The 17,029-nt window shown below is 43.8% G+C and overlaps 1 long non-coding RNA gene across 1 annotated transcript in view; it reads right to left on the bottom strand.

The window, feature by feature from the left end:
• Positions 1-4,114: 4,114 nt before the first annotated feature.
• Positions 4,115-17,029, bottom strand: part of LOC311434720 — a 68,439-nt gene continuing 55,524 nt past the window's right edge. Inside the window, exon 4 of the long non-coding RNA XR_014691675.1 lies at positions 4,115-4,407. This is a non-coding gene — a long non-coding RNA (uncharacterized lncRNA). The remainder of the gene's footprint in view (positions 4,408-17,029) is intronic.

The following is a 17,029-nucleotide window of genomic DNA, read 5'->3' as shown; positions in this document are numbered from 1 at the left end:
TAGGATTGGGTTGATTTTTCTCCTTCAGTTGCTGGCTCCGTGTCCCATTATAATTACAGTGATTGATGCACCTTGCAGACAAAGGTGAAGAGTGACCAGAATAGCCCAAACATCTGCCGCCACTAGCGTGGAAACTGCAGAAAGGCGCATCACTTACAGTCATCCCACCTCTGCTGGCACAGGGAGCAACTTCTTCGCTGTTCTCCTCCTCACCTGAGTTGCACGTGGGTTATAAATTAGTTTTTCCCAAGCTTGTGTCCTAAGTAAATTGAGAGAAGTCACAGTTGTGACAGCGTGGCATGAAGATATGGCTCATGGATAGGCAACCAAGAAAAAAAAAAAAGGAAGAGGAAGATGGTGTTCAGTAACAATACATGCACCTCCTCTTCCAATGACGAGGAGACAGCCACCTTTTCCCAAAATCTGTAAGTCACTGCTTGGGGTAAGCCAGCACAAAGAGCAGCGTAACACCACAAACTCGGCAGCCGTGTTCGCCCCTCTCTGCGCCTGCTGTGCTTTGGTACCTTCCGAGTTATCTGTGCAAGGCTGGTCCTTAGGTGTCCGCTCAGCATGGCAAGGCAGCTTGCACCTAGGTGCAGGTCCAGTGAGACTGCTGAGATGCTTGGAATCCAGTATCAGCTAGGAGCTTGCTGAAGAGGGACTTCTAGCTCTCTAACCCCAGCTGTTCAACAGAAGTAACTTCTCTCTACCTCATCGGAATGTAATTTAAAGCCTGATGAGTGCCCAAACCAAAAGGGAAGAAACTCATCTATCAAATGACACAGTTCTGCCACAACTTCCATTTTCAGATGGGTCTTTCAAGGGTTTTCTCAAGGCTTTTAACAGGGAGAACTTTTCGAAGCCACTCCATTTTCCATTTTTGGGGTAGGGGATGCAGAGAGATTCAAGGTCTCATTGAATTGACCAGTTGACCTGAGTGCACTGGAGGAGCTCATTACTTTTTCATACGCAGGGTATTTTGGAGTAGCTGGACTCAGCCCTTCGGTCTGTTCCAGGAACTTACAATTCGAACTCTCCTGGAAGAAGCAGCAGCTTGGAAATTGTTACTTTATGGAACGTCCACAAAAGGTAGAGCCAGAACTCAGCCTCTTCATCCTGGAGAGTCACAGTGTCCTTAAATGTTTTTACAAGACAGTTTTTTGGGCCTGCAATCATCCAAATGCATCATCTGTATCTAAAGATGAATTTGACAATCCGCAGCATAGGTTTCCAATCTGTAGCTTCTCTGTGAAAGCATATGCAGCCCTCTAAGCACTGTGTTTATTTCCACAAAACATCTCAGTTAAGCCGGACAGTTTATTTACACCAGGAGTCTGCTGCTGAAGAGCTTTAGACGGTACACGGCTGGACAGACAATACTCAAGTACAGCAGTAAATCATCCAACTGCTGAATTATTTCCAGTGCAATTCCCGTTGCAAGTAACAGGACGCAAATGGAAAAATCAAATGACATACCGAGATCAGGAGACTCGCAGGGCATTTGTTCCAACCACTGGATGCTGTCGTTGTGAAGCATGAGCAGGTATGGTCCAGCAATGTGTAGACATGAGCGGTTAAGAGTTGACAAGAAATAAAGCAAAATAGAAAGCACTCCTCTCTTCTTTGCGGCCTGATAGCGTGCAGAAAGACCCAAATGAACCCCAAAGCTCTGAGTATAAAAATCATGCTGTAAGTTTAGAAGTGGTGATTTTTAGCCAACTGTTTCTATCTGTTGCAGGGGTACCCAAACGAGCGCCCAGCGCGGCTTTGTAGGGATGGCAAACCCCGGCTGCCTGGGCACTGCCTTGCATGGGCCTTTCAGTGCTTGAATAAAAAAAAACAAACCCTTACAAGCAAACCTGGCTTTGAGTTTTGTTTTGCAAAATCAATCTCAGGCAAAACAAATGGCTCCTTCAGCATGATCACTGCTTTGTTTCCAACGGGCAACAGCCCTGGCCCCCCAACCCATCACCATGACCCCCTTTCCACTCCCCCAGCAGCACTCCTGGCCCCTTCCAGGCACGAGGCAGCACGTGCCATGCGGCTGGTGCCCCTTGCGCAGGAGGGGAACTACACTGATTCCCTTTCCTCCATCCACTCAAGACATTTTCCCCAAACTCCTGGCTGTGAGGCCTCTACCCCCAAGTCAAATTAATGGGGTAATAGGATCAAAAGTTATTAGGGAGGGACTTGCACACAAACAGATGGAGGGACAGCTCAATCACAAACTTCATTTTCATAACAAAACAAACCAACAGAAGTATGCTCTATTTTGATCTACAGAATGTGAAGTTTTACAGTCTTTTTTATTAGCTATTGAGGGAGGCAGTAACTAAGCTGTAAAAACTGCAATGAATGACACTAAACTGCTTAAAAGACTGTTTGTGATAGGAAGCACACACATTTAAGCATGCATATCTGAATAACCCAGATTTTTTGCATGTGCAAAGTTGCAGTGGGAATTTCATTGCTACGGGCCGCCTTACACCAACTTGACATACTGAAAAAGAGATGAAATTCATATGACAAGTGCAATAGAGGCAGGAATAACTAACCGCAGGAACACAGGGTGCCGATCAACTGCTGGACAGCAGATCTTCAAATGAGCTTCAGAGGGCTGCAGCTGATGTTAAGCAGGATGTGGTAATGCTCCTGGAAAAAGGAAAACTTCTTCCTGGGGTTAAGAAACAGAGTTATAACGCCTCAGATACCTGCAGCAATCTGTGTTGCATCGCAGGTTAGTACTTAGCTGGACACTGGGTCGAGTTCTTAGCCCTGTTTCTTAAGATACTGATCAACTGGACAGAAGCCAAAGACAAGACAGATCTGAGATAACATGAAAAGCAGAAGACTCTGGGGAGATACAATAACATCTTCAAGTCCATAGCATGTTATTGCAAAGAAGGAGGAATCATTTGTTGCTACATCTTTGGAGCATGACAACAACCAGTGGGCTTGAACTGCTGCAAGAAAACTTCAGACTGGTATTTACAGGCATAAGAATAGCAAAGCACAAGAGCAGAAGGCCCAAGAAAGCTGCAGAGCAGCTGCTCCTTGACATCTTTCAAGAAGATGAGGCAGACATACCAGGTGTGGCACGGGTTTAGTTGATCCTGGTCTGAGGTATGGAGAAATACTGATAACTGCCTGAGGTCCTGCCCACCCCTGTTTGCCAGTTTTATAATGGCATCAGTGAGAGGGAACGCTCTAAATATATCTTAAGTGCTGACTCTTTCCCTTCTCCACTCTTCTTTTTTTCCCCACCATGACTTGCCATCAAGATGAGATGGCTGCAACTTTGATCTGAATGTCAGCCAAAGTTTAGGATTTTATTTGAACTGAGCTGACTCTTCTCCCTTCCAGAGGACGAAGTCAACACAGCCGGCAGTATAAAACAAATGCTACAGCCAAATTAGGCCTACGATGCACAGAATCTACTCCTGCAAACGTGACGCAACTTTACACCAAAGTCATCCTGGTGGATTTACAGAAAGCTATCTGTATTGTGGCAGGATTGCAGACATGATTTCTGCTTCTTCTAACAGCATACAAATGGGTTCCCCAGGCTCATTTGAATTCTGTACATAATCAGGATTTAGCCCACAGCTCCACTGATTTGTGAGTTTTATGTTCCGTGGTTGAATTTACCTCTAGGGGTTTGTCACCTAATTCATTGAACAAGCAGAGATTTTAAGATAAATTTGGAAAAAATACGGGAGAAAATAAAACTCTGCTACCCTAGTGCACAAACAGTAAACACTAGCAGGGGAAATGGAAAAATAAGAAAGAAAAAAAAAAAAAAAAAGGCATCAAACTGGATAATAAAGTTCTCAGCTAAAAAGAAAAAAAGAAAAAAGGAAGCACTGGACAGAGATTTTACATGAGCACCCTAATACAAACAAGACTGATGTTAAGAGGATTATTTAAACAAGACGGGAGAAGTTAGCACCAGTTAATGACAAGTTTGTTAGCTAACAGGCTGTTAACACTCAAACAAACTGGTCATTAAATGTGGTTACTACTTATTTTAATGGAAATTTATTAGAACCTTTATTTAGAGATTTAATGGGAGGGAGAGCCCCAGCATGCACACCTGGAGTCCTACAAACCTAAACAACGCAGGCTTCAAGCTGCTTTGCCTGGATGTGAAACAGAAATTAGAGGTAAAACTTCCCCAGCATCGATGAGCGACTTTTCTCCAGCAACGTGATATCAGGCGAGTTCCAATGCTCTGATAGCTTCCTATCTAACAAGAACCACTTGAATCTTCATTGCTTTGTAGTGCCATTATGGTAAGTGGTTCTGATCTGTGTCCTTTAGAAGCCTATTGTAAAGCTCATTATTATTAGACAGAACTTTGATAAAGCTCTTAACGTTGCCTCTCGTGTGTCTTCATCCCTTTGGAGTCTAGCAGAAGAAAAAAGGAGAAAAATAAAAACAGAAATTATAATGAATTAGAGGCGAAATGGAAGCAATATAAACTCCAGACCTCTTTGTTTCATTTCCACGATGAGTTCAAAAACACAACCTGTTCTGGAAAAAACAGAAAGGGATCCCGAACGCAAAGCTGGCTACTGGTACACACTGTCAATAAGGCAAGTCGTTGTAAGGAGAGAGCACACCATCTACTGGAAAAAAAAGCACTGGACTAGGCCTGGTAGAACAATTATATTCCTAACTCTGCAGCTGACCGGCCATAAATGACTTCATCCTCTCCCCCATCCCCTGTCATCTCACCATCTCGACTAAACTGTCTTTTGCTGTATGGGGAGTACTACTGCTCAGGTGAGGTCTCTAAACCAACTGTATCCTAAATGTTCATCTCCTTAACACAGCTTTTTCAGGACTTAGAAAAAGAGCTGAAGACATTGGAGAGGACAGGATCCGATTACAGGACATCTCCAGGGCTCGAGCCCTGCGAGACTCTTGAGGAATCCCTGGCTGAGGCCGAGCCCATGGCAGAGCTGAGAACCGGCCCCAGGAGCTTGAAGAGCTCAGCCTGCAAAACTCCTTTTTCTCAACTTGCCATTTCTGTGATTTGCTCTTTGTCTTTCAAATATTTCTCACTTTCAACCTCACGGGATCTGACAGCCTCCTGTCTGAACACTCACATGTGCCAGACCCATTGTTAATATTATTTCATGAGATATTAGGATTTCAGATGCATCTCCCTTGCCTCGTTTGCAAGAGCTTTTCAACAAAAGACTACGGACATGTCTAAACTCCTAATATTTGCTTTGATAATACCATTTAAAGGCAAGTGGGTTGGGAATGGGAGAGAATAACTGATATTTTCATTTAGCTGCTGATGTGACTGGGATTTAGAGAACAGTCTGATTGATGTCTCGGCTTCATTTAAAATAAAATAATTAGGCTACTAAAATCTGAAAAGTATATTTTCATTTTAACTGGTCTGTGTGCTCAGCCCAGGCTCCAAGAAGGAACATGGAACGTTACAGGAATGGAAATGAGGGGTCGGAGAAGGAGAAATGATATACTGTAAATTAGAGGCAGACGAGGAAAGGATATGAAATAGGGTCTGGCAGAATTAAAATAATCAGGAACTAAGAGGAAAAACCAAGAGTTCAAAAAAAAAATGGAGAGCGTGCCATTTATCACCACTGGGGGAGGCAACAGAGGGTGGACAACAATATGAGAAGACATCCGAAGAAACACAACTAAGAGACAGAAAGCAGTAGATATGAATAAAAAGGGTGCAATATGCATATTTTTTGCTCCTATGTCTAATAGTGTTCAGGTCCCTGCTCAGCAGGAATGGTGAAAGATTGGCTGGGGGAACTGAAGGCTCCCAGTCGCACAAAAGCAAGCTGTAGGATTCGACCTGCAAAAAAATATGCACAACTTTGACACCTTAAACCTCCCAATAGGTGCACTTTTTCGATACTGATCCTTTGCGTCACCCTATCATTGCACAAAAGAAATCAAAACTCTGGATATAAACAAAGCCAAAGGAATGTTGGATTTGGGTTTGATCTCTTAATTCCCTAAGATTCCAGACTGAGATCTCAACTGCGTACAAGCTCAGAAAGGCAATCACATGCACCAGCTGGACGGTCCTCATTACACAAGCACGGAGACTCTGACAGCAAGAAGTGCAACACAACACACGGTGCTGAGACAAAGCAGCCGTGTGTTTCTGCGCAGCCAAGCTGCGGTACGTTACATCTGCACACACATGGGCTACACGACCACAGCTAACAAGTTAATCATGTGGCTCAAGCCAGGCGCGGAGCAAGAGTTATAATTCCCGCTCCAGTGGCCAACAGCATCCTCGGGATTGCTAGGAAACATAACACAAAGTTTCCAGAAGCCAGGGATCTCAGCCAATGGGCTAAAAACAACCTGAAACAAATAAGTAATATCTCCTTTGGATCTTTACAATCACTCCTTAGTGTGAAAGCCTCATCTGACTGTGACAGGAAAGGGACTAAGCATTCCTTCTCCCCTGTAGTGATTACTCCATATAACTCAGTTTCATGGTTGCCTGCTCTTTCACACCTACCTTCCTCTGGAAGCCAGTCACCCATAAAACAGTATATGAACTGCACTATATTAGCTGGAGAAAAATGAGGCACTGGAAATCTGAGAGAAAGCTGAAAGAAATTTACACTAAGCAAATATTGCATACCCGAGGGACAGGGCTACTCGGAAGAAAATGCCTTTAAAAACAGATTGTCTTCCCCCTCTTCAGAGCTTAGGGTGTTGTTGTTGTTGTTGTTGTTTTTAAATAACTCTGCCATCCCCCATCCACCTTGTTCTCATCACAGAGTGGATTTTTTTTTTCCACACACTGTCTAGCCTAGCTGGATAGACTGCAAAGGGCTGGAATAATTTTTCTGTTCTACTCACTGTAAGTGGAAGAAGCGGGGCTTGGGGTGCTTGGTTTTGGGTCCTATTCCACAAGGCAGGTAAGGACCAGCTGGGGAAAAAACAGGAATGCTCGAGAATGATCCTAGAAATAAGCCCAGAAAACATGCCTCAAAAAGAAAGGTAAAATTTCTTGCCCTTATATTCTTCTTTTTGTATTGCATGTACCTTTTCCAGATAGTCACAAAACCAGAGTTAGCACAGGGTGACTGGAGAGGAACAGGAAATCCATGCACCTGACAGTTGTCTTCAGTTTGCTGCAAGCATATCTACCCTGCCCAGCTTTACAACTGCACCAGCACAGAGTCGGTAAGAGTTTTGTTCATGGAGGTCTGCAAATTCCTCTGCAGAATAACCTTTTGTGATCGTGCCATTAAGGTTCATCAGCTGAAAGGAATCATAAGTAGAAAAGGGATTAGAAGGTTTATGGCAATGCTCCCCTCTTTACCTTTTGCTTCTACCTGATGCACAGGCTTAAATCAATCGGTGTTTACAGCTGCATCTCATGCAAGTGAAACAAAAGTCCACTTCCTCTCTGGCCTAACACATTTTGACTTTTAACACTATTCACTCAAAACCAATTCACAACAGTTTAGGAAACTGTGAGGGAGGTACATCAGGGAAATACAGAATAAAAGAAAGTACCACCCCAACCCCTCTTCACATTCAAAAGACAGACTTTTGTTTCCTGTTTGCTACCCATTAGTGGTGCATAAAAAATCCGTGATTAGGAGCCTGAGAGTTCGCACGGTGCAAATACTGTATATTGATGAACCACGTTGGAATGGAAATCAGATCAAAAGTATTCCTGTAGTGGCACTTTAACCTAACTGTTGACAGATGGAGAATGGAAGCAACATAAATGCTCTCTTTTTGTGTCAGCACTATAAAAATGTCTGACTAGCCCATGAAAGATGGAGATGAAAGCTTAGGCAGCCATTAGAAACTGTGCCTTACCTCAAGCAATAACTCATTCCCATGGTATTATGAAAATGGTTTTATTGCAGAGGATTACTTCTTCCCCTTCTGCAAAAATTACTGCTTATCAGCAGTGCAGAAATAAAGCCAGAAACTCCCAATCTTTTAAATTCTCCTATGCAATCTCCTTCCCAATGGTCAGGAATTTAATAAAATGTAACATTTGATTAAACCAGTTTGCATGCCTTTCTGAAACTGACACCATTATCTGAAATACGGCACTTTCAAGTGTCCTGCCATTAGCTCACAGCAGCTTGATTGCCTGTTGCATTTATTTATCTGAGTATTAATGCTCTGCGAACTGGCTTGATTGGAATCCAAGCCTTTTGGCAGAACTGAATTGGAAATCAAAAGGAGGTTGCAAGGGCAGGAAGTAATTCAAAAGCAATGACGAATAAAGGGGGGGTGTTTGTTTCTTTTTTTTGGGGGGGAGGGGGAGGGAAGAGGGAGTGAGTGGAGGAGGAGGTGCGTCTTTTTATGCAGAATGCATTTTGGTTACTGCTTGTTCCTAGGCAGTCAAGCTGCAGTTAGGAAGCAAACCAGAACCAGGTGTAATTATTTGCAACACTGATGAAATCCCCGGGTTGCAGGATCTTCACCACCAACACAACTGGAAGTTGCATCAGTGTATCCCGAAGGAATCACAGGCCCCCCGTGGCACAGGAACTTACCCCGATGCCCACATATTTGGAGGCAGTGCAGGGCAGCAGTAAGGTGTCAGTATGGGGTCCTACAATGCCCCCACGGTATCAGTGCCCATCAGAATGTGCAGCTGACACATCACGGTGGCTTTATCCAGATCTTGCTTGACACTCCAAAGCCGCTCTTTTGGCAGCTGCTTTCAGGAATCCCTCTCGTAAACCTACGATGATGGACTGGCCAAACCTCATGGGACGGCTGCAATGAAAGAATGCATCCTCGCTTGGTTAAAATACACTTTTAGCTTTGCTTTCTTCTATATTTCAGGAACCTCTGCAGCCAAAAAAAATCTGAGCAAGTTTGGCTTCCAGTGGTGCTGACAGCATGTTGGCTGGGCCAGGAAGGCTATTCCCAACACTTGCTTCAGACGGCGGTGCGCGCATGTGCACGAACGTGTGCGTTCAGAGAGAAAAGCAGTGGCAAAAGAGGGAGATTCGACTCCTGCACGTGGCCACATGTACCAGAGAACACACTGCTGAGCAGCCCCAACTCACAAAATTAACAGCAAACTTGTTCTGCAAACTTTGAGCAGCCCTGGCAGACTGAGAGGGACTTACTCCAGGACTCAGAGGAAACCCTACCTCCTAACTTTATGACTGCTGTCATCTTGCAAGTGCCGTTCTGCCAGAAGCTCTTCTGGGCTCTCACAGGGCTTTAGGTGAGCCTCCTCTCCAGAGCAAAAAGAAAGGCTGGACAGCCCCCCAGCCTGTGGTGAGCCCCTGCATTTGCTCCTCAGATACTGACGTGAACTTCTGCAAGAAGCAGCTTACTCCGAAATTTCAGAGGAGGCTTTTGAAAAAACAGATTGACTTTTTCTTCTGGGTATCTCTATTATCCAGTGGTGCACGCTGGACATGATACGCTTTGCAAGGACCAAATAGAAACCTTGCAAAGCGATTTAGCTTCCTGTATGCTTCTTTCCCACTGATGTCTCTATCTAGAAGAGCAGCAGTGCTGCACTCCCTGTTTGGCAGGAATTATTCTTATCAAATGCTCAGGACGAGTACCCATCCATCCTTATTTATTTGCCTCAATGACACAGCTCTGAAGAAGGCTTTCCTGAAGCTTGTTTTTGGCCAGCCAGGTGATTTCGAGTGTTTCACACAGTGAAAGGGATGAGTTCATCACCCTGGAGCACCTGTACTGCAGCCTTTGCTGTCTTTTCACACGAAAGCTCAGACAACGCCACACCGATGCCCTCTCAGCACCTCAGTGAGGACGGTGAGCACCAGCCCTGCAGCAGTCGTTTTCTCCAGAGCTGTCCGGCCGGCTGAACTCACCTCTCAGCTGCGGGGCTCCCGGCTGATACCAAACTGCACACTCAGAGGCCATGGACAGCCAAATGCCATTTGCCACTCTTACACATTACACTGCTTAAAGCTTGCCCGCACCTCCTTGTTAAAGCACAGCCCGTCCCCTTTTCAGCCACATCTTCGTGATCTCAGCATACAAAGTCTGTCTTAGAGACAAAGTTTTTCAGGGGGAGGAGAAAATATATTTTCCTTTTCTATCTATCCATCCCACAAGGGTAGCTGTTAGTTTAAGTTCAGCAGAGCAACATTAGTAGAAGTTTCATGTGCTAAATTCTTTGTTTAACTCAGGAGGGAGGTATACCCAGCATTTGCTGAGTCTGGCCCTTATTAGAGAGCTTTGCAGAGGCATCAGCCACATACACAGGCTGTGCATTTTAAATTTAAAATGACAGTCACTGGTGTTGAAAACTCGGTTACCTTGCTGGTACTGTAATGTTCTTACAAAAGTTTTTTAAATGTGCTTCATTTGCATAACACCATTATGAGTTACCCTGCCAGAGACTCATTTAATAACAATGCCATGCTATGGATTGACATGATAGCTTATTATGGCTTCAAATAATATGTAAATAATATTTAAATGGCTTCTCTCAAAGCCATTACTGTCAATCAAATAAATACCTATATTTTGGCTTCTCATTTTTATGTCCTTAACTAACATTAAGAAACAAAAAAGCAACTTACCCACAGAACCTGTAACAAACAGTGATTTGCTAACAATCTGCTCTAAACTGCCTCAAAAACGAGACCGCTCGGTCGCAGTGCCAAAGCTCTAATCTGGGTTGCCCCGTTGCATCTCAGTCCTTCAAAGGTTAATGTTAATTCTGTGGGTCGGGATGACCACTATTAACGCCTCTATTGGCCTGAGATCCATTACTGTCATTATATCACCAACAGAGGAATTCCAGCGCTGTCAATAATCCCCATCGTTCACGTTTTACTTACTGGATTCCTCTGGCCACGTTCAGGGTGCCTTACAGACATGTGTGAGGGACCACAGTAGGGTTAGCTGTAGTGGGGAACAGCCACCGAAGGGAGCTGAGCTTTCTGCCTCTTAGCAGCTCCTGGTGCAGCAAGTGCCCTGCACGTTATGCCACAATTTTTTAATTCTGGCAAAAAAATAAAAAAAAATCACACACAACAATCCTCTGTAGTGCGATTACGATGCTGCGAAGATTCAGTATCTTACCAGTGCCACATAGCAGAGCCTTGGCTTCATCCAGTTTGCCCAAAAACAGCTCAGTGTAGGCAGATGTGCCCAATCTGGGTGAAATTATTTTTGATAACTGGATTCAAAATTAACGTTGCAATAAGAACAGTCCCGTATTAGTCATGTTTATGCTACATACATTCACTAACCACATACCTAATACTCCACAGAGATATGACTTTACCATATACTGAAGTAGAAAAAATGCAGAAGTGCAAAACCTACGTCTATGCCAGTTGTTTGCGGTAGGGAGCCTCTGGTCTTTCAGTTTCTCTATCCTGGAGAAAGAAGCTATCTTACTCTCTCATGAAGTTCAGCCACAGCTCCAGTTTCTCAGGGAGAAACTTGTCTTCTACCCTCACAAAAGGTGGCTTTACTGACAAGCACACTCCCGGTGCATTCCCAGCCAGGAGAAAGCCCTGACGATGGGCTCTTTAAGGACACCTGAGAGCTGCTCAATGTCTTTTCTGCCACTGAACTTTTTTCAGGTAACCTTGAGCAGAAACACTTAAACTTGGCACTTCAGTTCTCCACCCAGGCAATGTGCTCCTCTATGCAATGAAGAGGCTTTGAGGTTACATCACTGGCTGTGACATGCCCTGCTACCATTCCCTGAATGGCCCTATCAGTACCTTAGCTAGGCAGTAACAATTAAGGCTAAAGCCGTAATTTTTCCAGTGCTCTCTGTTCCTGAAACGCCTGCTGTAGCAATGCCAACTAGGCTGACCTTTCCTTACTGAAGGAGTAAAACCTGCAATTATCATACGTGGACCAGCAAGACTGGAATAAAACAATTAGGAAGCACAGCACACCTCACATATGTCCTTATGTAGGAAAGCCAGCATTATTAGCATAATCACAGCGCTCTGTTAGCATTAGAGTTAAAACTGGAGAGGAGAAGCAGAGGGAGCCTGTTGTTAGCACAGACAATTCAGCCAGACAACAGTTGGCCTTAGTAATTAGCAAAACAGTGCCACTTTAAGAGCTCTCTTTGGGTACTCCCCAGGGAATTTCAGACATCAAGGCAGCTAATATGTTTTCCAAAAAAGCTGGCAAGAGGTAAAACCTGCGAAGCCAAATACCTTTGTGCAAGGAACCACTATCCTGAGCAAGCATCATGCTGAGAAAAGCCTGGATTCCCTCATTCATAAAAATGTTGCCAGCCTGCAGGTTTTACTGCAGGTCTACCTAACAGTCACGTTGTTTTGCTCTTCATTTTGAGCTCTGGGAAGCAGGTGATTATCAGAAATGACCATCTCACTCGTCTTTTTTCTTCCCCCCTTTTTTTTTTTTCTTTTGGATGTGCATCTCCCACCCTTTTAAGGAAGAAAATCGAAAGTGTGAACTTTACAAGTCCCAGCACAAGAATAGAACCCAATAAACCTGCTTCATTCCTCTTAAGGAGCTTGAGCCACGCGGGGAATTTTGGAGAGGAAAGGAAACTGAGACGTTGGAAAGACTTGAATCAGACCTAGAAATGGATTTGCTGGATACCAAAACTGCATCATTTCAGCAAATCCAGCTCCTCGCCTCCTCACGCACCTGAAGGGTGTCTCGCTGCCTCGTGGCTCTCACGCCTGGCAGTCTGCAGCCAGCCTTGGCCCCGGCACAGTGCAGCTGCTGCGTGCTGCTCATTACAAGTCAGCAGGCAAGCCAGGCCTACAGCAAGTCCCCAGCCTCTGCTTTTCAACTTGAAGGAGATGAAAGAACCCTTCCGGGAGAAGCTGTGTACTTCATACTGCATTACACTTACTCTGGTCCGCGTTAGCCTGTTGAGAGCACTCTGGTTACTTAACATAACGATGCAGTGAAGGCCGCTCGCTATAAGCCTGGCTTGGGAGACAGAAAGAGGTGTTCTGCACCGGGTGGTTTGGCTCCACAAAGTACCTGGTGGCTGCAGAGAAGATATGCCTGAAGTATAGCATACAAGAATATTAACCTTAAATGTTAAAAGCGTATTAATATATTTCATCAGGGGAACCAGAGGAGCTGGAAAGCACTAGGAGCCCTATCACATGCTAATCATTCACTAGGACACTACGTCCAGACACAGGGATAATTCACGGGGATTACGGCTGCTCTATTTCCACTGGCAGGCCTGACAGGAGGCACAGGGCACACTGACAGGAGGAATCTGGTCGTGTGAACAACTCCTGAGTAATTAATCAGGGTCAGGGCAGGATCTGGTTTCAGAGAAGTCAGGCTTGTTACTGGCACTGCACTCCGAGCTTCAGCCCAGCCCAGTTGTCCCATTTCTTCTGGTCATGCAAGTCAAAGCACTGCTGCCTGCTACAGAACACGACGGATTTAAGTCATTTATTCTGCACACAGGCTGATGCACTTGTTTCCTTTTGGTCTAGCTCACCCATAAACAAATTGTCAAATCCTAACAAATTCCCGAGATGTGGGATCAGTGTTTGGATTTAAACCCCCAAAGGCCAGCCTGACAGCTGCACAGTCACTCAGGAGACTGAATCCAAGGATCAGGCATGAGGCTTGCACAGCAGTTTTGGGAAAGCCAGGTACAACCCTGAGTTTTCTCAGTCAGAAAATAGTTTCTCAGAAGATGATGGAATATGATACATGCGGAGATCCCTGATCTCCAGGTTACGATGCCAAATGGTGCCCAAAAAGCCTCAGAAGGTTACACTTCGCAAGAGATACAATTACAAAGAAGGTGTCACAAAAGCCTGATAGTAAACCACATCATGAAATAAGGCCTGAAGTTCCTGTCCTTGTTCTGCCTACTGACTCACAAGCAGAGGGTGAGATGTGCATTAAAAGTGAGAAGATTCCAAAAAGAAAAGGAGCACAACTTGTAATTGCACCAAATCCTCATTGCCACAGGATGTAAAAGTGGCCAAGAAGATTCAAAGCAGGGTTAGACATTTAAATGGTTAATGAGAGCATCTACAGATATAACAGAGAAGGCTAAGTGCTAACATATATTTTGGAAGGGAGACACAAAACCCCAGGCTTCAGGGTTTAAGCTAATCTAATTATTTAACACCGTATCTTCATCTGCATTCTAAGTGCTAATGCAGTACATGCTGCATGATATTTAACTGCCTCAACAGAAATGTTTTCCTGAGCTTCTGGAGGTCCATAGTCCAGGCTTGGCTTGTTCCAGAATCAAAGCAAAGGCTTGGGATAAAATGAGATTGCTCTGCCTTTCTCTATACTGAGTGTGGCACTAAAACCGTCCTTTACATTTTTATGCAGAGCAGAAAACGCAGGCTTTGAAATTACTTTATCCCTCTCTGTTTTCTTCTTTCCTGGAACAGAGGATGGCTGCTCATTATACAATGCTTCTGTCTTGAATACTTCCATACTTACTCAACTTAAAAATTAAATAACTACCAAACAAGCAGCCTGAAGGGTTTATTTTGTTTGTTTGTTTTGCCTTCACTGCGTATGTTAGAGCACACCAAAAACCAGGTGAACATCCACACTGCATAGTGTTAGCACTGCATTTTTTTTTATTATTATTTTCGTAAATATAAACACACATGTATATATAAATAAAAACTGCCTGTGAAGGCGTTCAAAAAAGGCATCAAAATTTCTGTGGTCAAGTGTCATAAATCTTGCATCACCAAAGAACAGCCTTCTGCCTCCTCTTTTCCCAATGCCACCAAAATACATTAATTTCAAATGTGTCTGTTCCCTCCTCACCCGTGTGAGCTCATCCCCTCATGACACCTTCTGACCTTCAAAAATCAGCTGCTTCTCTGTCCCACTAGCCTGAACCGTAAAGCCTGGATCTCCACAAAGCTGTTTCCTAATTGCCCATCAATGATCACATTTACCTCCCAGGCAAGCCAGGCTGCAGTGGTTAATGGTATAAATGGTATCTAGAGCAACAAGGACTGTGGCTCTGTTTATTTCAGAGCTATCTAAATGGAAGTCTACGTTAGTATCAGTAACCCGAAGACGTCGTTCGCACAAGTTTTTAGGCCTGCTAACCCAATTTATTAGAACTTTGGGGCTCTGGAGTAACAATGCATTGAGACGAAGTGATAAAGAGAATGGCCATCACAGCCTAAATGAATTTTATACACAGTTACAGCAACTGACATGATCAAGTGGGAAAAGGATAGCATAAGGCAAGAGTTGAAAAATAATTAAGGCTTTAACTTAATTCAATTACAGCAAAATGTATTCTTTAAAAAAAAATAAATCACATCTTCCAGTAATTCTGATTCAGTTAAATTTTTACAGTATATAAATAATTCTAATTATGCTCATATACGGTTAGCTTTCCTGCATGCAGGCATTTAGAAAAATGTTAGATTAAATTATCTACAGGCACTGGAAACGTAATACAAAGGATTAACTGAAAAGCCAGGAGCAGCAGACCAACATGAGCAAGTCTCTTATGTAATGTCTGACAAAGCCTAATACGAGCACAGAAATAGAGCTCACATTTTCCTGGGAGCCATTCTTTTTTGTAGATGAACCATTTAATTATCAATCTGAGTCCATAAATAGACTCATGTTGGAAGAGGGAAAGGAGGACCTGATGCAGATGCGCCACTGGATGAAGAGAAGATCCTCAAAGAAATTTATCAATGTCACAGGTAATTAATTATAACTCCCCATCTACAGATGGGGCTGGCGGTGTTTATCAGCCAGAATCCCCAGAATAGCAGGTGGTCAAAGACCCCAGTGAGCTCTCTGCTCCTCTACCTATTTGTGACTCATCTGCATTACAAACACATGGCTTTAAATTATTCTCATTGGGTCAAAGAAATTCATTGTTGTCAGGTCTCGTGTTTATTAGCGTAGGACTCGTGGTATCTGCTGCTCTTTTGCAAACCTCCAGTTTGGGCCGTCATGTGATTACACTTACATTTAGGGAAGGCTGATTAACTTCTAATCCTCATTTCAGAGAGTAGTGTGAAAAAGATTAACTCCAAAGATTCAAACACATGAGAAGGCAAGTGCAGAGAATCCAAAAGGTAGTTCTCAACCTCTACATTTGTTAAGCTTTTTAGGATATTTTGGACATATAAGTAACAAGGTGTAGAATCTTTATTTTAATCCTATCAAGTATATAATAGTACTTGCAGACCAACTGCAGCTTTACATATAAGTTTTAGAAAAGACAGTGAGCATACATCCACAAGCACCAAATATCGAAACATACCCAGAGATCTCCCTAAAAACCTTAGCAAGCAAATAAAAATTAGACATTTTTTCAGGTGTACAACCTCATATTTCAAAAGGAACAAGCTAGGACTACAGTTGTCTTGATGTGAATGGACTCCTGCTCTCTTAAGCATACAAACCTTTGGGGTCTACTCCTGGAAATAGCTTTGAAAATATTGTGCCTGTCCTGTGGTCTTTTGGGAAACAAAGCATGGATCTCTTTGAGTTCCTTATGCATTACTCTAAACATCAAACTAGTGTGATAGCTCGAAATGGAAAACTCCGGTCAGTACCTGTGTGTTCCCCAAATCGTGTTTACAAATAACATGCAATTTCCTACTATCCGTGCTCTCCGCTATAAACATAGGCCAAATTCCTTGAATGCAACTCAGACCCACAACTTCCCAGACAAAAATAGACGAGCCAGTCACTGAGGCATCACGACATGTAAAGTACATCCTGAAATGGCTGCAAGGGCCGCTTCTGCCATATGCTAAAATGGTTTTCTCCAGCAGCACGGCAGAGGAGAGCTGATACCACGCAGTGCCTGGGTAGCACTTGGCATTTTCCAGTATGCTGCATGGAATTGCTTCCTGACAACTCGCAGAAAGGCTCACATAGGTAAGAGATGTGTCGAGTTCAACGGGGGCACCGACATGAGTTAAGTTAAGCAAGAGCCTGTGCACCAGCAAAGTCAAGCTCCCAGTAAGCTGATTGCCATTAGGAAAGTCTCAAGAGTAACTTGAAATAACATTCATCAAGGGGGAGCATAATGACAACTGGAGTGCTT

This window comes from Aythya ferina, assembly GCF_964211825.1.
Source record: "Aythya ferina genome assembly, chromosome: 3".
NCBI classification, from domain to species: Eukaryota; Metazoa; Chordata; class Aves; order Anseriformes; family Anatidae; genus Aythya; species Aythya ferina.
The sequence above is the reverse complement of the archived record's forward strand: the minus strand, read 5'-3'. Positions and strand labels throughout refer to the sequence as shown.